The sequence below is a fragment of the Artemia sp. Qi Xiang Cuo genome, chromosome 1 (assembly GCF_049724085.1).
Source record: "Artemia sp. Qi Xiang Cuo chromosome 1, ASM4972408v1, whole genome shotgun sequence".
NCBI classification, from domain to species: domain Eukaryota; kingdom Metazoa; phylum Arthropoda; class Branchiopoda; order Anostraca; family Artemiidae; genus Artemia; species Artemia sp. Qi Xiang Cuo.
This window is the reverse complement of record NC_142794.1, coordinates 17,765,120-17,789,927: the sequence shown is the minus strand read 5'-3', so window position 1 is coordinate 17,789,927 and position 24,808 is coordinate 17,765,120. Positions and strand designations below refer to the sequence as shown.

The following is a 24,808-nucleotide window of genomic DNA, read 5'->3' as shown; positions in this document are numbered from 1 at the left end:
TCTTTCCATGAAGGAAGTTTTCATGGGGGAAGGGACATTGCTATTAAGGGGACGCCTGATTTCCAAGCATCATTTGAAAAAAAGATCAGAAATTAAATAAAAAGAAACAAGTTTTTCAACTGAAAGTAAAACGAACAGAAAATATTACGTATATGATTGGGTTCACCCCCTAGTCAATACTGCGCTCTTTAAGCCAAAGATTTTTTAGTACTTTCATAAGAGCTATTTATTCTAATTAACGGCCTTTGTGATTAAGCGGTCATTTTTAAAGAATTGGAACAAAATTCGAACTTTAGTTTAAAGAGCAAGGTATTGAATAGGGGGCGAAACCCCTAATATACGTATTAAAAATATATGAACATAGAAGTTCGTTATGTAAATTAATTCTTAAGTTACGTATATTTATTACTAATAAAAACGTTCATAAATAAAATTAAACAAGTTTCGAGAAAGCCATTGAACCAAATATAAATAAAATTAATATGCAAATTTTGTATTAATTATTCGTGTACGGTGAGCCAAAATCAGAACCTGGATTAATTCAAAAACGTTCAAAAATTAAATAAAAAAAAAAAAGTTTTTTAACTGAAAGTAAAAAACGACGTTAAAACTTAAAACGAACAGAAATTATTCCGTATATGAAAGGGGCTGTCCCTCCTTAACGCCTTGCTCTTTACGCTAAAGTTTGACTTTCTCACATCTCTATTTTTTAAAACAATAAAAAACTTTTGCTTAAAGAGCGAGGCGTTGAGGAGGGGACAGCCTCTTTCATATATGAAATAATTTCTGTTCGTTTTAAGTTTTAACGTCGTCCCTTACTTTTAGTTATAACGCTTTTTTTTTTTTTATTTAATTCACACAGACACTGTACAACTGTGAAAAAAAAAACTCACCTTGGCTACCTAATTTTTACAATTTCACCACATCCACGGTTTCCACTATCCTTACCCGCAATGAGAACTAATAAGATAATCCTTATAGGTGGACAAAGAAATGTGAGGCAAGATACCCATTGTATTCTGGGAATTGTCACGCGCTGTTGCCAGAGGAATTGCCACACTTTTTCTGTTCTTTACCAACTAAAATAATATTCTTTGTTGAAATTACTTTATACTGCAGCCTAGTATTACCGAGCTTGTTGTCACACAAGATGCTAGATGGCAGTGTGATTTCTTGAAAAAAAATTACGAAACTCTTTGAGTTAAATGTCTGGTTAGTTTAGTGCCTGGCAGCGTTACCAACATCGTATAATTGTACCGTTTTCGGTACAATTTGGTACAGTTACCTGCAATGAGAACTAATGAGACAATCCTTATAGGGGGACAAAGAAATGTGAGGCAAGCCAAGATACCTATTGTATTCTAGGAATTGTCACGCGCTGTTGCCAGAGGAATTGCCAAACTCTTTCTGTTCTTTACCAACTAAAATAATATTCTTTGTTGTAATTACTTTATACTGCAGCCTAGTATTACCGAGCTTCTTGTCACACAAGATGCTAGATGGCAGTGTGATTTTTTGAAAAAAATTACGAAACTCTTTGAGTTAAATGTCTGGTTAGTTTAATGCCTGGCAGTGTTGCCAACTCGGTACAATTGTACCGTTTTCGGTACAATTTGGTACAATTACCTGCAATGAGAACTAATGAGACAATCCTTATAGGGGGACAAAGAAATGTGAGGCAAGACAAGATACCCATTGTATTCTGGGAATTGTCACGCGCTGTTGCCAGAGGAATTGCCACACTCTTTCTGTTCTTTACCAACTAAAATAATGTTCTTTGTTGTATTTATTTTATACTACAGCCTAGTATTACCAAGCTTGTTGTCACACAAGATACTAGATGGCAGTGTAATTTCTTGAAAAAAATTACGAAACTCTTTGAGTTAAATGTTCGGTTAGTTTCGTGCCCGGCAGCGTTGCCAACGCGCTACAATTTTACCGTTTTTAGTACAATTTAGAGGTCCTGGCACAGTGCAGTACATTTGGAAATTTTTTTGTACAATCAGATTTCCCGGTACATTTAGGTTTTACTTGCTCCTTTTTGACTCAAATATCTGTTCCAAGTTTTTAGTTATTGAAAATTATCTTATTATTATGGCAAATTTTTAACCTATTGTTCCAATGGTACAAATTACTTTCTTGCGGTACGATTTTAATCGGAAAACTGGTACAGTTTATTTCTAAGTGTTGCCAACACTGGTGTCCGGTATACACCTTAGAACACTTGCCACTAAATCAAGAGATTACGCATGTCTGGAATGCCAATTATAGATCTCAGTCGCCATCCCTTGGGTTGACAAATGTTCAAATTTCGAACTTGAGATTATTGATGGAATAAAATTTGAAAACATTGATGGTTAAAATTTGAACATTTTTTTTTTTTGGAATAGAATAGTGAAAGCTGTGAAAAGTAGTTTTTCTAAATTAAACATTAATCTGAAAAAAGATACAACAGCGTATGATTCGTAGAGAATTGTTCTAAACGAATTAGTATAAAACACGAGCTTTTCAAATCGATTTCTAGCCATTTTAATTATTCAGTTTTGTAATGCACTTGTGACACTAAAACCAAGAAAAAACGTTGTCATTCAGTAATCATGTTTTATTTTTCGACATAAAAATAGCTAGTATAACAACAACATAACAATATTGGGACAACACTTTAATTTTTGTTAGTTTTCCTCTTCTGTTAAATTGCTATCTAATTTTACAACTAGTATAACAATTATAGGCAGTGCACTAGCGCTGCCTAAGTAAAGAACGATGTGGGCACAATGTGTTTTTTTCCCTCCACCCAGGCACTTCGTATCGAAGGAGTTGTCGTAGAAACTTCGAAAAGGGCTCATTCGATTGGAAATTGGAGTGGCTAGTGCTCTTTTTAATAGTCGAAATTGATTGGAGAGCAACAAGCCCCCCCCCCCCTACGCCCATCGTTCCCCCAAACACATCCAATCAAAATTTTGAGATAGCCATTTTGTTCAGCGTAGTTGATTTCATGATAGAAAATATGTTTTTGAGGAGGACACTACCCCACAACCCTCAGGGCAAGGGTTTTAAGTTGTGCCCTGAGGGCATATAAGAACGATGTTGGCACAATGTACTTTTTTTTTTTCCTTTAGAGCAGGGCACTTCATATCGAAGGGGTCGTCGTAGAAACTTCAAAAGGGGCTCATTCGATTAGAAATCGAGAGTTCTGGTGCCCTTTTTAATAGTCGAAAGTGATTGGAGGGCAACTAGCCCCCCACCTACGCCCATCATTCCCCCAAACACATCCAATCAAAATTTTGAGATAGCCATTTTGTTCAGCGTAGTTTATTTCCAGATAGAAAATATGTTTTTGAGGAGGACACTAAGGATAAAAAATATGTTTTTGAGGAGGACACTCCCCCACAACCCTCAGGGCAAGGATTTTAAGTTATGCCCAGGGGGCATATAAGGTTTTTATAGAAGGTGTTTTCGTAGACTTGACTTGACTTTATTTTAGAAACTTCAAAAAAGGCTCGTTCGATTGGAAATCGAAAGGGCTAGTGCCCTTTTTAATAATCGAAAGTGATTGGAGGGCAACTAGCCCCCCCATGCCTCAATTTTGACTAGGGGTCTCAGCTACGACATTCTTCCTTTCACAAGGATATCTTTTATCTTGTCTTCTGGCAAGTTTATGACCCAAATAACAGGCTTTGGAGCCCCGAGACTCTAAACTCCCCTTACCTCTGAGATGCCTTTCCGCTTCACTCCCTGAAAGGTTATCTCTGGTGCAATTTGGACAACTTTACAATACTCATCTGCAAAAAACACTTCGTACCGTACTCTTTTACAGAAATTCTAGCGGAATTCGTGCCATTTGATCTTTGAGAAAGGCACTGCTGAATACTTTTTATAGGTTTTCGAGCATGCCTGGAAATTCGGAAAATGTGATGGTTGTAACCGACTGATCACGTATAGATTTTGACACTTTCCTTTGACCGATTTTTTGACTAGGTCTAAAAGCGAGTAGCCTACATTCCTGGTTCTTAAGTGCCGTCTCGATAACACAATGTATTGCATTTTTGCATCTACCTCTTGAATAAGAGTTTCCTGGCTCAAAATATTTAATAATAATTATCTTAACCTGTGGATTTTTGAACAGGATGTTCTGCATATTGCAGCTCATGATGGAGTTTATATTTTGCGGAAAGCATGAATCTAACCATGTTCTAAACTTCCTAATATCAGGAAATGTCTGAAATGTTTTATCGAGAATAGTTGCCAATGCTATTGCATTGTTTTTTTACGTTTTCTAAATATTTTCTTCTAAAAAGTACAGGCGAATGCGCAGATACGTCAAAAAGTCCTCTGCTAAAAGTGCATATCAGATACGTCAATTCCGCTTCCAACAGAATGAAAGTAATCCAAGTTACGTCAAAACGGTTTCGACTCGTAGCATTGCGTCGGAGTGTGATATACTAGAACGGAGTCCAGATTCAGAAAGAGGACAAAATTTTACACTAGACGGCACTGATAACTCAATTTCGCTTAGAAGGGCCTAGTACGCCAATTCCGCTTCCAGGCAACGAAAGGTTGGATACAAGTTTAAACCTGAGCATTGTATATGGTAGTGTACAACAGAGATGTTTATAATTTGTTTCTGAATTTCATTTTGAGAATCAAGCGCTTTCTGTTAAATTTTATACCCCAATTTGGCACAAGTTTTTTTTTTTTTTTGGGGGGGGGAGGGTAAAATTCTAGACAAGCTACTTTTATTTCTCAAACACATCATTTCCCCAAACACATCCAATCAAAATTTTGATACAGTCATTTTGTTCAGCGTAGTTGATTTCCACATAAAAAATATGTTTTTGAGGAAGACACTCCCCCACAGCCCTCAGGGCAAGGGTTTTAAGTTATGCCCTGGGGGCATATAAGGTTTTTAAAGAAGGTGTTGTCGTAGAAACTTCAAAAAAGCCCATTCGATTGGAAATTTAAAGGGCTAGTGCCCTTTTTAATAGTCGAATGTGATTGGAGGGCAACTAGCCCCCCCCCTTCCACGCCCATCATTCCCCCAAACATATCCATTAAAAATTTTGAGATACCCATTTTGTTCTGGGTAGTTGATTTCCAAATAGAAAATATATTTTTGAGGAGGACACTCCCCCACAACCCTCAGGGTAAGGATTATAATTTATGTACTGGGGGCATATAAGGTTTTTATTAAAATCTTTGTCATAGAAACTTAAGAAAGGGCTCATTCGATTTGAAATTTGAAGGGATAGCACCCTTTTTAATAGTCGAAAGTGATTTGAGGGCAACTAACCCCCTCTCACGCCCACCTTTTCCCCAAACACATCCAAACAAAATTTTTAGATAGCCATTTTATTCAACGTAGTTGAAAGTTTTGGAAATTAGGTCCTTAAGGATGACAACCCCCTCCCCCCCACAGCCCTTAAGGGCAAGGGTTATAAGTTATGCCCTGGGGCATATAAAATTTTTATTGAAAGCGTTGTTGTAGAAACTTCAAAAGGGCTCATTCAATTGGAAATTGAAAGGGCCAGTGCCTTTAATAGTTGAAAATGATTGGATAGCGACTAACGCCCCTCTCGCGAACCATTTTCCAAAACACGTCCAATCAAAATTTTGAGATATCCATTTTGTTCAACATAGTTGAACGTTTTGGAAATTAGGTCTTTTAGGATAATAACCCCCTCAGAACCCTCAGTGCAAGGGTTGTAAGTTATGCCCTGGGGGTATATAAGGTTTATATAGAAAGTTGATGTATAAATCATAGGCAGCACGATCGCGCTGCCTTAGTAAAGAACGGGGACACTCGAAAACGAGACAAGAAACGGGGACAAAGTAAAGAGGAGGACACTCCCCCACAACCCTCAGGGCAAGGGTTTTAAGTTATGCCCTGGGGCATATAAGAACGAGGTTGGCACAATGTATTATTTATTAATTTGTTCCTTTAGGGCAGGGCACGTCGTATCGAAGACGACGAAAATTCAAAATTTCGATCGAAGACAGTAGAAACTTCGAAAAGCGCTCATTCAATTGGAAATTGGATTGGCTTGTGCCCTTTTTAATTGTCAAAAGTGATTGAAAGGTGACTAACACCCCTTCCACTCCCACCATTTCCCGAAACACATCCAATCAAAATTTTGAGATAGCCATTTTGTTCAGCGTAGTTGATTTCTAGATAGAAATTATGTTTTTGAGGACAGTCCCCTACAACCCTTAGGGTAAGGGTTGTAAGTTATGCCCTGGTGGCATATAAAGTTTTTTTTTATAAAAGGCGTTGTCGTAGAAACTTTAAAAAATGTTCATTCGATTGGAAATATAAAGGGCTAGTGCCCTTTTTTAATAGTCGAAAGTGATTAGAGGAAAACTGTCCCGCCTCTCACGCCCACCTTTTCCCCAAACACATCTAATCAAAACTTTGAGATAACCATTTTATGCAACATCGTTTTAAGTTCTGGAAATTAGGTCTTTGAGGATGACAACCCCCCCCCCCCTACAGCCCTCAGGGCAAAGGTTGTAAATTATGCCCAGGGGGCATATACGGTTTTTATATAACGCGTTGTCGTAGAAACTTCAAAAGGGCTCATTCGATTGGACATTGAATTGGCCAGTGCCCTTTTTAATAGTCGAAAGTGATTGGAAGGCAACTAACACCCCTTCCACGTCCACCATATCCCCAAACACATCCAATAGATTTTGAGATAGCCATTTTGTTCCACGCAGTTCAAAGTTCAGGAAATTATACCTTTAAGCAGGACACTCAGCCCACAGTCTTCAGGGCAAGGGTTATAAGTTATGCCCTGGGGACAAAAACACATCCAATTAATATTTTAGATAGTCATTTTATTCAACGTAGTTGAAAGTTTTGGAAATTAGGTCTTTAAGGATGACAACCCCCCCACAGCCCTCAGGGCAAGGGTTGTAGATTATGCTCCAGGGGCATATAAGGTTTTTATTTAAAGTGTAGAAACTTCAAAAAGGCTCATTTAACTGGAAATTGAAACGGCTAGTGCCTTTTTTAATAGTTGAAAGTGATTAAAGAGCGACTAACGCCCCTCTCACGCCCACCATTCTCCCAAACACATCTAATCAAAATTTTGAGATATCTATTTTGTTCAACGTATTTCAAAGTTCTTGAAATTAGGTCTTTTAGGATGATAACCCCCTCAGTGCAAGGATTGTAAGTTATGCCCTGGGGGCATATAAAGTTTATATAGAAAGTTGTTACAGAAATTTCAAAAGGGGCTCATTTGATTGGAAATTGAAATTGTCATTTTTAATAGTTGAAAGTGAGTGGAGTGAAATTAACCCCCTCTTACTCCCACCATTTCCCCAAAAAGATTCAATCAAAGTTTAGAGATAACCATTTTGTTCAAAGTAGTTGAAAGTTCTGGAAATTATGTATTTAAGGATGACAAACCCCCAGAGCCTCAAGGGCAAGGGTTTTAAGTATTACCCTGGAAGCATATAAGGTTCTTATTGGTATAGTTGTTGTAAAACTACAAAAGGGACTCATTTAATTTGAAGTTGAGTGGGCTAGTCCCCTTTGTAATAGTTGAAAGTGATTAAAGGGTAACTAGCCCCCCTCTGACACCCACCATTCCTCCAAACACATCCAATCAAAATTTTCAGATAGCCATTTTGTTCAACGTAGTAGAAAGTTCTGGAAATTAGTTCTTTGAGAATGCTTCCTCCCAGCACTCAGGGCAAGGGTTGTAAGTTATGCCCTGGGGGCATATACGATTTTTATTGAAAGTTTTGTAGTTGAAACTTCAAAAGGGCTCACTTGATTGGAAATTGAAAGGGCTAGGGCCATTTTTAATAGTTTAAAGTAATTGGAGAGCGACTACCACCCCTCTCGCGCCCACCCTTTCCCCAAACAGATGCAATCAACATTTAGAGATTGCCGTTTTTTATAACATAGTTTAAAGTTCTGGAAATTTGGTCTTGGAGGATGACAACCACCCTAACAGACCTTAAGGTAAGGGTTGTAATTTATGCCCTGGGGGAATATAAGGTGTTTATAGAAAGCCTTTTTTTCTTTTTTTTTATTATTTTTCAAAACTTTAATGTCACCTACACTAATTTAAAAACGACATTTATTTTTTCTATTTTTTATCCAAGCAATATTGTTGAAAACACACTGCTACTATAAATATTTAACATGATCAAAATTTTGAATAAGGATTATTAGCCTTCATTATCATTTTCCGCATTTTATCCTATATTTCCATTTTTTCCCTTTCCTAATTTCCATTTTTTCCCCTTTTTTCCTTTTACCCCTCATCTTCATTTTTGTCCTATTAAAAAATACATTGAACAAAATTACAAACTTCAACCAAACTACAACCACGAAAAAACTTCTCTTCCTCTATTTTCTCCTCCTTTATACCTCTGAAATTAAAAAAACTAAATTCATCCAATATAACATTTTCATCATCCTAACTATAGACTCCCTTTTTCAAAAAAAAAAAAATCCCTTTTTACTAAATAAAAATGAATTAAGGCAATCAAATACAACAGGTTACTCTCCGGGGCCTACTACAGCACAAATAAAAACAAAACAAAATAAAACGCACGTCCCGCTTATAGGTTGCGCCCCCTCCTTAGGAGAATCCTTTGGCGGTGGCTTCAACTACATTCCAAATTTTATATTACCCCTTCAAGCTTCCACAAAAAAAAAAAAAAATGAAGATAAAATAAATACAATTTGGACCATTCTTCCAGTAAAAAAACCTCAACAAACTATAAAACATATACTTAAACAACACAAGACTTATTTAGGAAGAAGGGTTCAAAAATGAAAGCGTTGTCGTTTCCAAAAGGGCTCATTCGATTGGAAATCGAAAGGCCTAGTGCCCTTTTTAATAGTCGAAAGTGATTGGAAGGCTTGACATTTTTATAGTAAAGATCGAAGTGGGTATAATGTATTATTTTTTTTTGTTTTTGTTGTTTAGACCAGGGCACTTCTTATCGAAGGAGTTGTCGTGGGAACTTCTTAAACGGCTCATTCGATTCAAAATAGAAAGGGCTGATGTCCTTTTTAATAGTCGAAAGTGATTTGAGGGCAACTAATTCCCCTTCCATTCCCACCCTCCCATGCCCACCCTCCCACGCCAACCCTCCCATTTCTGCTCTTCAAATTTAACCAAATCAAAATAGCATAAGTGCATCCAAGCTATCAAAGAAAGTAAACAGATTTTTTTGTGAATGGTATCAAGCTTTCCATTTCAGGTCAACTGGAGAAGGTAAGAGACTAAATTAAACTCTTTTATTTGTGTTCAAATTTTTGATTGACTGTATGCCCTTAAAAATTGCATAAAATTTTTCTCCAGTATAAAAATAGAAGGTCAAATTACAAAGTCTTAAAAAACGAAAAGGTTTAAAGCTTTATTGTCGTCTTCCTTGAAAAGACTATGTCAATATAAAACGAATAGAAATTAATTTAAAAACTTTTTCCGAAAAATAAGTTTTTCAAAGAAAAGAAAAGAACTCCATTAAACAAAAAATGAGCAAAAATAAAATCAAATAATCTACCAAACGTAAAACAACCACAAATCAGCATCGATAAATAAATAAAAATACAAATGAATGTGCATTGTCAGTTTAATATACATATACTGATACTTAGTAATAAAAATGTTAATATTATTTGATTTATTAAAGTTATAAAAGTAAAAAAATTTGTATTTTTTCAGTAAAGTGCAAATTTTGTTCTGGCCTTGGGAAGGCATAGGGGTTTTGAGCCCTACTTATGTTAATTTTTGCTCATCTTAGGTTTGACTCGGTTAATTATTGTATTTTCTGTTCGTTTTGGGTTTCATTTATTTATCGATGCTGATTTGTGGTAGTTTCACGCTTGGTAGATTATTTGATTTTATTTTTGCTAATTTTTTGTTTAATGGAGTTCTTTACTTTTCTTTGAAAAACTTACTTTTTGGAAAAAGTTTTTTTAAATTAATAACATAACAATAGTGTGTCTAAGACATAAGGCTTATACATTAATTTTGTTATTATTGTGGGGGGGGGGGGTGCATCTATCTCCCCTTCAATTTACACCGGTAAATGGGCCTATAAAGTTTGTGTTTTATATTAAGTATTTTATTATAGTTTTATATATTTTTTTTTAATTTTTCTCTTCTGTAAAATTGAAAAACACTGCCTAAGCTCCAAGGTTTATAGGCACATTTACTGCTGTCAATTGGAGGTGAGAGAAGTATATCCCCCCCCCCATATTTTTGGCCTCCCCTCTGGATTCTCAAAAATGCCTTTTGGGGGGTATTTTCAATGAAAAATTAAAAAAACAGAAAAATTGCCTCCTTGGATTATGAAGAATAGTTTTGCACCACTTAGTTTTCCATGAGTTGACGACACTTGGCAAAATGATGCATCAACATTAAAATCAAATCTTTGCAACTACCATGAAGCAAATTTTTGCTCGCTATTTGGTACAAAAGTTTCTGATTGTGGTTTAAATAGATGTCTTTTTATTTAAAAGACTTATAATTCAAGAAATTGAAATAAATATTAGTTGCTAAGAGCTTTCAAATTTTTGCAAAGAATCGAAGCTGTATAAGCCAAAGACTGCAGAGGATGAATGTTTCTTGAATGGCTAAAACTGGATCCTGAAAACTGCAAAGGAAATATCAATAGTCCCAGTGGAGATTTTCGCATAAAACTTTGTAGAGATACGTTAGATAAGAAATTCATATCCCAATTTGATGCAAAAGTTTGCAGTTACGGCTTGCATTTACATTTGCAATAAAACAAGAATTCATTAAAACAAATATGAGATACTATGGGCTGTTAGGTTTATGGCTTGAAACAAAAGGTTAATAAACAAGATACTGCTTAAGTCAAAAGCGGGATGACCATGGGGCCTGCCCCTTCCCTCCATTGATTTCTATATTTTCCCTAAGTTATGGGCACTTCTTATTAAAGTGAATAATGTTTTTTGGTGCTGATTTCAGAAATAATATTGTTTTTTTTTGTATCATGTAAGATTTGTTAAAAATGGGGGTGAAGGTCTTAGAAAAAATCATAAAACGGATTAATATTGATTAATGAAAGTTAATACTAATTAATTTCATTAATTTATACTAATTAATACTATTAATAATATTTGTATTTCGTATAACCATTATTTATAAATCTCTTATTAAAAGTAATTTAAAGATGAATGAACCTAAAAAATGTATTTGGAAAAGTTAATAAAGCTTCACAACAGCACCTTTACAAGTCGTTGCAAGAATGTTATCTTTTTCCTTCAAAACATTACTTGGTACTTTTCCTGCTATGGGGTTTAGGGTTTTCCCTTTATAACGCCCAGCAGTAGTCAGCCCTCATATCAACGATCCAGCGTCTTGATATCTGCGTTCCATTTGTTTAATATTTTGATGAAACTGTTTTCCTTGTTACTCACTCACTGTTCCTAGATTTAACAGAAAACAGTCCAGATGAGAATGAGAAAAATGAACTTTAAGACTAATGTTGCATCCAAACAGTTCGTAGTTATATAACAGATTAGGAACAATATCGTTTTAGGTTTGGTCTTTTTTGTTTCCTAGGAAACTAGTTACCACTTTTTTAAGAAACTTAATACTTTCCTTTCCTGGCCTTCCAGGTTTTTCTATTAAAAGACCTTTCTCGTATTTCAACTCAAAGTTTCCATGTTTCACATGTGTAATGTGTCAGTAAAAAAATGGATTTTCTTTTGGGGAATTTTTTATTTTTAATGTTTTTTTTTGTTTAAAGATAGAAAAGAAGATAGAATTAGCGCAAAAACTACTATAAGAATCACTCACAATTTTTGAAACAACCTTGTCCACGTTTTTAATGGCCTCGTATAGATATTCACATAAAGTTTCCTATAGATAGGTTAAATAAAAAATTTGGCTATTAAATTGAAACCACGTTTCACATTGAGACCTTTGATATGAAATTTACAACTCTGATCTATAAAATTTTACAATTAATCTGTAGGCCTTTACAATTAATTTGGAGGTCATTAAAAAGAATATGATAACTAACGCATGGCCCTAAAAATTCCATATTAAATACAGATAATTTTCTTAGCAGAAATTTGCAAAACATGGCGTATAAATATGTCTAGCTAAAAAATTTATATCCAAATCTCGTGTAATACTTTTCCATCATGTTTTTCTTTGAAACATTGCTATTAAATGACTTAAAAAAATGAAATAGATATAACTTACTTAGATGTTTTTGGTGCTCAAAATTAATCTATAAAAAGTAGTTACTTCTGTAGATATTTGCTGACAGACTAAAACTTAACCCTGATAACTCAAAAATAAGAATCAGATTGCACTTAACGGTTAGAATAAATGTCGCTTACCGTAGGCTAGTTTATAACAGATTGCGTTCTCTGTATTAGGCTATCAGCCTACCTTAATTTAAGCTTAAAGTAAGCGTTGTATGCTTATTATTCAGATTTATCCTTACTAAAAGTTCTATATGAATATGTTTTATACAATTGTAAGTTTGTCTCAAGAGGTCAGAGGGGAGATATATAAATTAGGCAAGTAATCTAAGAAGTTCTTATGAATAATCCGTTAAAATCTGTTAAAAAGTTCTAATCCGTTAAAAAAAGTGGTATGATAAAAAGTATGAAAAATTCAGTGAAAGTGAATCATCTTAATCAAGTTTGTTTTCACTGTGGCTATTTTCTCTTGGTGGAAGTTAATTTGTGTATTTTGTAGATGTAATGGGGATGATATTTTATTTCAAAAGAACGTTAAAAGGTCTTTAATTTCGCCTTTTATTGGCCCTTTTTCGGGAAATCAATGTTGTTTTTTTTTAATTTTTTCCACGTACATTGGATTTTTTTTTACCTAAGGATTTAAGTATATAATTTATTACCTAATAAGGAGATTTTGAAACTTTTTGGGCCCTGTATAGGGAGTGACCATGCTGCTAAACCAATTTTTATTAGGTTACTCTTGGCCCGGGGCTTACTGCTGTAAATCTCAGACCAGTCAGAGACAACTAAATTTTTGGCCCAATAAAGGGTCTCCTTACACCTTCCCTCCTTAAAACAAGACGTGTGATCCCCAGGGTCCATGGTATATCCTTGGAAATTTTAAGTCAACGGGGGAAAATTTCTCTTTTTGCCTTTTTATGGGACACATTTTTGAAAGTGGCCAAGGTTTTCGAACTTCCTCTTTGTTGAAGTCCACTGAGCCAGCAATTTATTGTTTGAAGTTTCAAGCCCTTCGTAAAAAGTTCGATGGCTCTTCCTAGGGGCCTGTTTCAAAAATAAAAATGAAAATTAAAATTTGTTATCCTTCTTTTTCCCATTTTTCTGATCGGTGTCCTTTCGAGCCAAGACCAAAAAGACTGTTTCAGGTATAAGTCTCGAGGCAATCGAAAAAAAGACAAACTTTTTTCTGGTGCCTAATTTGGGGGTTCCTTCTCCCAGTCTAGCTTTTTTGTTTGCTAATGAGGACTCCCATGGTTCAGAATTTCACGGGCGTAAGTTTCAAGCAGTTCGGAAAAAATGAATTTACAAACTTTTCGGGGGGAGAACCATCGTCTTTTTATCCCTTTTCTTATCCATTCGGGTCTTATTTACCCAATAGCTTGAGCTAGTTTTAGTTCAAATTTTCAGCCGATCAGAAAGTTAATTATAGACATTTTTAATCCCTATTCCTGGGAAAACCATGCCCCAACTTCAAGCTGAAAAAGCTTGTTGGCCCAGTTTTGGAACATATTTCATGGACGACTGTGCCCCCAAACAAATTTTGCACTCATTAATCATATTCCCCTGTCCCAACGATTTACAGTTGTAAATCTCAAACTATTCAGGGAAAAACAGCTTTTTTTTTACCGTAATTCCTAACATCATCACTCCTCCAAACAACATTTATGTTCCTCTAGGCCAGGGGACAATCCCTGAAAGTTTCGAGCCAATCAGAAAACCTATTCGCCATTAAGTTTTAGTCTATACCAAAGTATTATGTGGGTGACAAATGTAACTATGCATAATCTTAGATTTTTTATCTACCGATTGCTTTTAAAAATATTTGAACTGAAAATTTTATTGTTCAAAGCAAATGCACATCAATGAGCTATTCCACCCTTGAATGTGAAAAATATTTTTTATCTCATTTCAATTGCCCTTGTACTTAACAGTTTTTTTTAAACAATTGGGGATAAAAAATCAAACTTTATCATAAAGATTGGGAAGTTCAGGACGGAGCAGACCACCTTATAGACGGAATAATTTCTGTTTTTTTTTAAGTTTTAACGTTGCTGTTTATTATTATTTGAGAAAAGTTTGTCTTTTTGTTAAATTTTTGCTTTTAGCATTATACCCTTACCTTATACCTTAGAACCTCCTGTGCCACCAGGGGCATCCAGGGCATCCACGAAGGACCGCCAGTTATCCCTCATGTGCGGCACTGCCCAAACATCTTTTCATTTGGGTTGTATCGTCGTGTGAATGTTGGACAGGTCCCGTTGATAGGTTTGACGCAAGGTGTTCCTTGACAGACCTTTCCTGCGGAATCCCTGAGGTTGCCGATCTGTTTCGGAATCCTATCGTCTTTCATACGGATCCCGTGCCCAAGGTATCGCCACCTTCATTGCCGAATGACGTCTATAACTATGGGCTGGCCAAAGATAGAGCGGGCTCTCTGGTTTAGGATATGATCTCTCCAGTCGATGTTTAGGATTCTCAGAAGACAGTAGTTTTCGAAGGAAAACTACTGTCTTTAGGGAATCCTTAGGGAATCGAAGGAATCCGTCTTTATTGTTGCTGATTTAAATTCCAGCACTCGCTGCTGTAAAGAAATAAAAGAATCCCCAGGAAAATAGCCCTCCCCCATTGAAAAAGCACCCCCGGAAAATAACCCTCTCGAAAAATACTGCCTGCGGGAAATGCCCCAACCTGGAAAATAGCCCCCGCAGAAAATACCCTCGTGGAAAATACACCTCCGCTGAAAGGAAATTATTCCAAAAAAATTTTTCTCCACTGAAAATTCCACCAGACAATCCCCCCCCCCCCCTGCAGAAAACTTCTTCGCGGAAAATGAATGAATGAATGAATTTAATTAATAACCCGTATTACGATCAACAGAAAAAGACAAAGCACAAAAAAGGAAAAGAAAGAAAAAGCAAAAACTGATAAGAAAAACAAATACAAACAGAAAGAGCTGCATAATAACATAACTAATTGAGAAGGTGGACCCACTCGTTATCCAGCAGCTCTAGTTTTTCACGTAATTCTAAATTACCTCCTCTACGACACTGAGAGGCTCAGAAATTCCATATTTTGCAACAGTATGGCGGTTTCTACCAAAGGTGGCACTTGAAGTAGATATCGGGCATGCTTGAAAAATACCGACCTTATGTCTTTCTTGTTTCGTGCACTCAGGAGCTTCCAAAAAGGAGACAGGTACAAGACATGAGGCAAAGCTACTGCATTATAAAGACGAGCCAGATATTTATGGCTTGAATTGGGACGACTAGTGACAACACCCGCATAGGCAATGCGTACTTTTTTAGAAAGGTGTTCGATAAGCAAAGACAGGGTTTTTCGAAGATTACGACCAATCGGCAGGCCAAGGTACGTAATGTGACTAGACGGTGTTACGGTAACTCTATCAAGCCTGACTGTAGCATTATCTTCAGGGCAATTAAAAAACAAAACAGCAGACTTTTCTACATTAAACTGCAAACCAGTATCAGTATAATTTTTATCAAGACGCGAAAAAATATTTTCTAATGAAAAAAGCAATCGAGACAGATTTAAAAGATTATCAGAAAAGCCCAGATCGGAGAGACAACCTGTTGTGTATCATTAAAACTGTTATTATACAAAGTAGGAGACGTTATAGCCCCTTGCTTAATTCCCTCATGTACGGAAAACTTCCCACTAAGCTCACCATCTTGCAAATGAACACGAAGCTTGAGGTTCCTTTGCATTTTACATAGTGGCCTTACAGTAGAAGAACGCTCGCCTCGCTTACACAGCTCTACCAAAATCTGTTTATGAATCCCATAGTCAAAAGCTCTCCTGACATCATACAGACCTAAGATCAAAGTTTCTCGCGGGAGATGAGCATCAAGTAATTTGTTAGCAAGAAGATAAAGTACATGAGTGAACCCGAGGCCTTTTTGAAAACCAAGCTCGTGTGGAGGCATCTGACACTTCTCATAAATCTCATCAAACACTACGATCTCGAATAGTTTACAAAATACTGAAGATATCGTTACTGGCCGATACGAAGAAGGCTGTTCGGCTGGCTTCCCCTTCTTTAATATCTGGAAAACCATACCCACATTAAAGCAACTCGGGACTATACCTTGTGTCAAAATCATCTGAAACAGAAGGGCAATGTGATGGTAAAGAACATAACCTCCCAAAGAAAGATGTAGAGCACAAATACTATCGCAGCCTTTTGAGTATACCTTTTTCAGTTTTTTAACGGCCTGGCAAATTAAGACCGGTGACACTGAGAAATTGTCGAAGGTATCGGTAAGCATAGAAACCAGCTCATTTTCTAATTAGACTACAGAACTGGACCAGGCGCTTTGAACTCGGAATCAAAGTAAGCACTACACTGATTAGCAGAAATATTAAACGTAGGCTTAGCTTCTTCTGGCTTAGACCGAAGCGACCAAATATGGTTCGGATTCTTACTGAGCTTTTGCACAAAATTTTCTTTGAGGGTTGCACGGTGAGCATGTAACGCTTTATTGAACTTTCGTTTAGTATGGATTCGAATCTCGTTCACTATTCCACTCCTTGGCTATCATGCTAAACTTTCAGCCACAGCTTCGCCGACGCACAAGCCGCCGCTAGCTCCGGATTTCCAGACCACCCTTTAACCTGCGATCTATTACGGATACGCTTCACAGGAACTGCTACACTCTCCACGAAACTCAGAGCATTCGATATTTCTGCACAGTACATGTTTATCTGCAGACGTATTTCACTTTCACTGCAATACGAGTTTGTATTTCTCTGCAACAGATGGAAGGGAACTTTTATTTTACTCAAGATATCACCACAAGTAGCCGCAAAGAGATCATTCGACACTTGTTTCCAGTCACTGTATGCTCTCCATTGGGATTTGCACGGACCCGAGAACTTTGGACAGTCCAGTGTTATTGACAATGGCAAAGGCAAATGGTCAGAGTATGAACCATTAGCTGCATGTTTTACTTCGTCACTTACTGGGAAGTTCGTTAACATATGGTCAAGATTTGAGACGGTGTTGGCAACACTGATAAATGTATAAGCTTTATCCTTATCAACGACATTTAAGTAATCAGGAAGGGAACCTATAACGATTTGAGTCCTTTCAGATTTGGTATTAAGTAGGTCGGAGTTGAAGTCCCCTGTTAATAGAACTTTCGTATTCCCAGAAATTTGAGCCTTCACGTAACGGCTTAGCTGATTACACGCAGCCGTGAACTTGGTAACCGAGAGGCTAGATCTATAATTAGTAGGACTAGTATAATGTCCGCATATTTCCCAATAACAAATACTGTCTGGCTGTAATGGACAAATTACAAAACTTAAAAGACACCTACACTTCTACAATGGGGCTCTCCGATTGTTTTGTTAGAGAGGGAGGGCGATACCTTAAAGGGTGTATTTTAATGACAAAACATCCCAGCTCTCATTGAGCCATCAAGATAAATACAGAATTAGTTCTAAGAGAGAGATGAGGGGAGGGTGGAGGTAGAAACTGATGTATAATCCCCAAGGCCATAACCAGGATTTTGTTGGGGGGATAATTTCTTCGGGGGGGGGGGGGTACAAAAGGAACTTTAGAAAACGCATAAAAAATTTGGAGTTGATATCTACTCCCTTATGATCTCTGGGAGTATTTCTGGTCGATGCTGTTATTATGAAATTAAAGAGTAGCATTGAAACTTAATATGAGTAGAATTTATTCCGTATAGAAGGGAGACTCCCCTCCCTCATCCACACCTCCACATTATGGTCGCAGAAACTTCGGAGAGTTCTCATTAGATCAGAAATTGAGAGTTCTAGTCTTTTTATTTATAAGCCGAAAGTAATTGTAGACCAACCAGCCGCGTTGGGGGGGGGGATATTTTTCGGAGGTGTATTTTCCATGGGTATTTTCCGCAGGGGATACATTTTTGGAGGGGGTAAACGCCAGTGATCGAATCTCCACACTTTGTATCCTGGGAGGAAGTTGTTGCCATGATTTTTTTGTCTTCTCTGTGTTAATCTTGAGGCCAAGTCGGCCAGGACTTTCACGGATAGTGTTGAGGAGATCTGGGTACCTTTTCAGACTTCCAGGTACTAGAAAAGAGTATAAGTCACAGGTTTTCAGTGATGTTTTTATCATCTCAACTGTTATTCTGTTAGTTCCTGCTGCTCTGTCATTCTTCAGCTTACGGGCTCCTTGTCGAACTTGTACATCAAAAGGTTCTTTGGTGCTGATTTGGAGGTTCAAAAAGGGGGTTTCAGTTAGACCCCGGCGCCGCGCCGGCGGATCGACCGAACGCCGCCGACGAGAGGCCCGGTCGAACGCCACCGAAGTGTCGTAACAACGCCGGCGCACCGCAGGCACGCCGCCGCTGGCAGAGGCGGCGGCGTTCGGTCGACATTAAATTATTTTTACGGCAATTCTTTATTGCGTCAACCGCAATGTCGGAGCTTTTCCTTCTCGTGTGGTTTAGTATTTCGATTTTCCTGATTAGAAATCAAGCAGAGCTTGCACTATCCCCGAATTTTCGGGTATTTCCCTAAAAATCTGTGGGTCACTACGAAAAAAAAATTTGTTTCCCCGAATCCCCGAAAATAACGCGATCACAGTCTCACACCTAGCGATTTATCACCAATGACTCGCCCAGCCAAATATCATTTTGCATACAATAATTCTTCACTACTCTCTTATTCATTAATTTTCGTCTCTTTTGTTACGTTGCATAAAACCAGACAGATGCAATATGCAATGTCAAATATTGCATTATACACAGTTCATCATACATTGATAAAAAAAAGTGTCGTCTATATGAAATGAGGTTAAATAACTTTGAATGCAGTTTTTCAATTGCTATTTGTAGTCAAGAATTTTATTTTCAAGTTGAATAGAATTATTGAACGTATTAACTACCATAAAGTTTCCGCCTTTTGTTGGATTTTGAAATTGACAGCCGACATATTGTTTCTGAAGCTGAATTGTAAGTTTGCTGATTTATTTTTTTGCTACTTTTATACAATATTTTCTTAATTTTTAATAATCAATTATTTAACGACTGATATAAAATACAATCTTTTTTCTAGAACATCTTTACCCCCCCCCCCCCCAAAAACAGCCTTCGGTTGAGACAAAATTTAGCTATAGACTAAGCTATGTACAAGGTTGGGGAATTAAAGATTGAACCGGAAGTTACCCCAAAAATATGATTCATAAATAAATTGTGAATTATTGCCTATAGGGGAGGGGGATAGGGGGCTATCATTTTTAATGATAATACCTCATTTTTTTTTTTATTGAAAGCAGGGATGCCAAAAAGATAATTTTTTTTTCATTTAAAGTGGAGAGAGAAGAAAATGATATCAAATTCCCTGGGAAACCATTAAAATATTTTGAAAGACCCTGGGCCCCCCATTAGGACTGGTTCATTGTCTTGGGTATTTTGCGATTTCTCATAGGCTACTGGCCTTATTTGGCTTTTGTGTGTGCTCCCTTTTAATTCGATTCTTTGGATCTTATGTTATGCCATGGCGAATCTATCACTCAGTTTTCCAATAATTTGAGGTATATCTGAATAATTTCGACATTTTTGTTGTTGTCTTTGTACCCCTTTACTCATACCCTCAATTTTTTTTTCAAGGAACACTTGTTAATTAACAAGGAACACCTTGTTAATTATTCAGTAAATTATTTTTATAATGAAAGCTGAGACGGTATCCTATCAAGGTGGTATCAAGAGGGGGAGGGGGTAGGGAGGTATTATATTTAAATGATAATAGCTCGAAATTTTATTTATTGAAAGCAGGGATCCCAAAAAGTTGATTTTTTTTTAATTTAAAGCAGAGACGGCATCCTATCAAGGTGGTATCCAGAGGGGGAGGGGGAGTATTGAGCTATCATATTTAAATGATAATACCTCGATTTTTTTTTAAAGCAGAGGTGCAAACAAGTTAATTATTTTTTTTATTTAAAGCGGAGACGGTATCCAATAAAGATGGTTTCCAGAAGGGGGGTAAAGGCAGTTATTATATTTATGTGATAGTGCCTTCATTTTTTTTTCTATTGAAAGGAGGGATGCCGAAAAGTTGAAAACTTGACAAAATTAACAAGATTTTCGTAAGTTATACTTGATACAGCACTTGCATGGTTTTATCGTCCAAACAGAAAGGGACATATGCGTCCATTCCGTTTTTTTTTTCCTATTGATGAAACGGGTTTACTTTGAAAACATTCATTCATATGTACCAGGCAGATTCACACTAAAACGAATTGGTGTGACGAAAGCGACATCGACCTCCCCATCTAACGGTGCGCTTGAGTGACAATGACGCATTTGTTCCAGTGCCCAGTTTACATTAAAAGGTCAGGTCATAATAAAAGCCAACCGGTTGGGAAGTTCAAGCAGAAGTATTTAATCAGCTTGTGTCCGCAGGGTCCCAGGTGTTGCAGTATCAGTAAGTGTTTAGCATGGTTTAGAACATGTGATCACCCTACAAATGATGACCAAAAATATACACAAATGTAACATTTGGAATAACACTTTTTTGAAAGCTTTGAAGAGAAGCAAAAAAAGGCTAAATACCCCTAACTACCCTTGAAAGCTATTTAAAAGAAACTCTTTGGAGATTTCCATGGAAATGACCATAGCAGAAGCTTTGAGCCTGGGTGGGGATCAAAGAGGAGTCTGTGTATTTTGACCACAGTTGACTTATTGTTGCGACTTTCTTAAATTTGGTAATTTTTGTGAGCATTTGGAAATCAAAACTTAAACTCAATAACTGATACTAAGTGTCCTAACATTTTGCTTGGATTAAAAGTGACTGAACTAGGATGAACATTTCAACATCTTCCTGGAGCTACTTCAGTCTGCATATTATTTCATTTAATTACACTTAAAACGGATGAGCTTTTCATTTTTTACCTAAGAAAATAGCTGGCACTTCATTTTTCTTCATAGCGAATAAACTATTAAGTGTTTTTTGTGTCATTGTAATTGAAGTGTTCATAATGTATTTTTCAATTTGATAAATTTACTCCTTTTAGATGCAGTTTATAATTTGACTGATATTAGGTATTTATCAATTAATAATTTAGAATGAATCCCCAAAAGAAAAAATAAATATTATCAAAAAGAGCAGACAAAAGCGATAAAAAGCAGCAGTTCAGCCTTAGCCTACATGACATATATTCTATAAAGAAGCCAAAAAAAAACTTTAAAATGCATTCTTTTTTAAATTGAAACTAAAAACCAGTTTTTAATAAAAGAAGTTTTCTTAAGAATCCAAAGGAGCAAAAAAAAACAAAAAAAACAATCAATATCAAAGTCGCCCATTTCAACTGCTTTAAAGTTTACAAAGCAGAATTAGGCAAAGGGCATTATGAAAAATTATGCTTCTAAGTTCAAAGTTATATTCAAAATTTGTACCCAGATAATTGAGGAATTTTGTGATACGGCATTTGAAGTTTTATATGCAGTAATGCTCGATGAAAAGACTACTAATTTTGATAATTATTTATGTTAAGAATACATAGCTAATAGATAGTTCAACTACTCGGATTATGCAAGAGCTCTGAAACGCCACAGCTCTTTCGTTTCTACCAGATTTCTTCGTCTCTTGATGAATAACGAAGACCAATTTCCAGCCAGCGACTTGTGAATTTTTGAACTCATGAATAGGCTCGAATCTGTTGTAAATTTAAGCTGTGATTTGAAAAAGACTTACTAAAACATTACTGTTTTCGGTCAACATTTGATCGTGCTGGCAGCGCGCTGCCGACATCTCACTGGTGCCACGGCGCCGGCGTCTTACCGGCGGCGCGGCATGCTGTTTTTTGCCCCGCCGCCGGACTTCCCTCATCGGCGCGGCGCCGGGGTCTAGTTTCAGAAACTTTCAGTGATATCTGGGGGATCCAAAGGGCGGGGTCTGTTCTGAATCTTATCGAAATGCTAAGCCTATACTATGGAAATTTCTGATGGGTCTGAGACAATTTTGCCATTATTGAGGAAGACCACTGCATTCTAAAACTCCACTCTTTCAGTCAAACTTTAACTTCTACAGATCAGTGCTTTGAAAAAGAGCTAGTTATTGTAATTGCTTTCCAAATAATGTACAATATTAAAAATCCACTATCGTCTCAAAAGGAGTTGTCGACCCCTAATATATATATATATATATATATATATATATATATATATATATATATATATATATATATATATATATATATATATATATATAAAATTCTGTATTTATCTTGATGGCTCAGTGAGAGCTGGGAGGTTTTTTCATTATAATACACCCTTTAAGGTATCGCCCTCCCTCTTGACCATGCGTCTCAAATCTTGACCATGTGTTAGCGAACTTCCCGGTGAGTGACGAAGTAAAAGTTGCAGCTGATGGTTCATACTCTGACCATTTGCCTTTGTCATTGTCAATAACACTGGACAATCCAACGTTGTCGGGTCCGTGCAAATCTCAATGGAGAGCATACAGAGACTGGAAACAAGTGTCGAATGATCTCTTTGCGGCTACTTGTGGTGATATCCTGAGTAAAATAAAAGTTCCCTTCCATCTGTTGCAGAGAAATACAAACTCGTATTGCAGCTAAAGTGAAATACGTCTGCAGATAAACATGTACTGTCCAGAAATATCGCATGCTCTGAGTGTCGCTGAGAGTGTAGCAGTTCCTGTGAAGCGTATCCATAATAGATCGCAGGTTAAAGGGTGGTCTGGAAATCGGAAGCTAGCGGCGGCTTGTGCGTCGGCGAAGCTGTGGCTGAAAGTTTGGCATGATAGCCACGGAGTGGAATAGTGAACGAGATTCGAATCCATACTAAACGAAAGTTCAATAAAGCGTTATGCCCACCGTGCAACCCTCAAAGAAAATTTTGTGCAAAAGCTCAGTAAGAATCCGAACCATATTTGGTCGCTTCGGTCTAAGCCAGAAGAAGCTAAGCCTACGTTTAATATTTCTGCTAATCAGTGTAGTGCTTACTTTGATTCCGAGTTCAAAGCGCCTGGTCCAGTTCTGTAGTCTAATTAGAAAATGAGCTGGTTTCTATGCTTACCGATACCTTCGACAATTTCTCAGTGTCACCGGTCTTAATTTGCCAGGCCGTTAAAAAACTGAAAAAGGTATACTCAAAAGGCTGCGATATTATTTGGGCTCTGCATCTTTCTTTGGGAGGTTATGTTCTTTACCATCACATTGCCCTTCTGTTTCAGATGATTTTGACACAAGGTATAGTCCCGAGTTGCTTTAATGTGGGTATGGTTTTCCAGATATTAAAGAAGGGGAAGCCAGCTGAACAGCCTTCTTCATATTGGCCAGTAATGATATCTTCAGTATTTTGTAAACTATTCGAGATCGTTGTGTTTGATGAGATTTATGACAAGTGTCAGATGCCTCCACACGAGCTTGGTTTTCGAAAAGGCCTCGGGTGCACCCATGTACTTTATCTTCTTGCTAACAAATTACTTGATGCTTATCTCCAGCTAGAAACTTTGATCTTAGGTCAGTATGATGTCAGGAGAGCTTTTGACTCTGGGATTCATAACCAGATTTTGGTAGAGCTGTGTAAGCGAGGCGTGCGTTCTTCTACTGTAAGGTCACTATGTAAAATGTAAAGGAACCTCAAGCTTCGTGTTCGTTTGCAAGATGGTGAGCTTAGTGGGAAGGTTTCCGTACATAAGGGAATTAAGCAAGGGGCTATAACGTCTCCTACTTTGTATAATAACAGTGCTAATGATACACAACAGGTTGTCTCTCCGAGCTGTATTTTCAAGCATATTGACTTGTCACTTCTGGGTTTTGCAGATAATCTTTTAAATCTGTCTCGATTGCTTTTTTCATTAGAAAATATTTTCTCGCGTCTTGATAAAAATTATGCTGATACTGGTTTGCAGTTTAATGTAGAAAAGTCTGCTGTTTTGTTTTTTAATGGCCCTGAAGATAATGCTACAGTCAGGCTTGATAGAATTACCGTAACACCGTCTAGTCACATTACGTACCTTGGCCTGTCGATTGGTCGTAATCTTCGAGAAACCCAGTCTTTGCTTATCGAACACCTTTCTAAAAAAGTACGCATTGCCTATACGGGTGTTGTCACTAGTCGTCCCAATTCAAGCCGTAAATATCTGGCTCGTCTTTATATTGCAGTAGCTTTGCCTCATTTCTTGTACCTGTCTCCTTTTTGGAAGCTCCTGAGTGCACGAAACAAGAAAGACATAAGGTCGGTTTTTCAAGTATGCCCGATATCTGCTTCAAGTGCCACGTTTGGTAGAAACCGCCATACTGTTGCGAAATATGGAATTTCTGAGCCTCTCATTGTCGTGGAGGAGGTAATTTCGAATTATTCTTATAAGATTTATTCTATTCTAGATTTATAATTTAGAATGTATTCTTCCTGATTGAGGAAAGCTATGTTTGAAGTTATCTTAAAATTAGTTCAATTTATCGTAAGAACTCCTCAAACTTTATATTTTTTATATTTATTCATTCTTTTTATATAGTGGATGAATACTTAGGGATGAATGATATACTTGATGCCAATATGGCCTATGATACTGGTAGGCTATATAAAACTTTTTCAATAGCTCTTAGAGTTTTAGTTC

General features: G+C 36.9%; 1 protein-coding gene across 4 annotated transcripts in view; it reads left to right on the top strand.

The window, feature by feature from the left end:
- Positions 1-24,808, top strand: part of alpha-Man-IIb (alpha-Mannosidase class II b) — a 147,954-nt gene that overhangs the window by 16,337 nt on the left and 106,809 nt on the right. The window contains exon 1 of one of the 4 annotated variants that reach the window (XM_089091756.1): positions 24,472-24,535. The exons of the other annotated variants lie outside the window; for them this stretch is intronic. The gene's annotated coding sequence lies outside the window, so the exon portion shown is untranslated. Of the gene's footprint in view, positions 1-24,471; positions 24,536-24,808 lie in introns of those variants that run through there. 4 annotated transcript variants of the gene reach the window in all.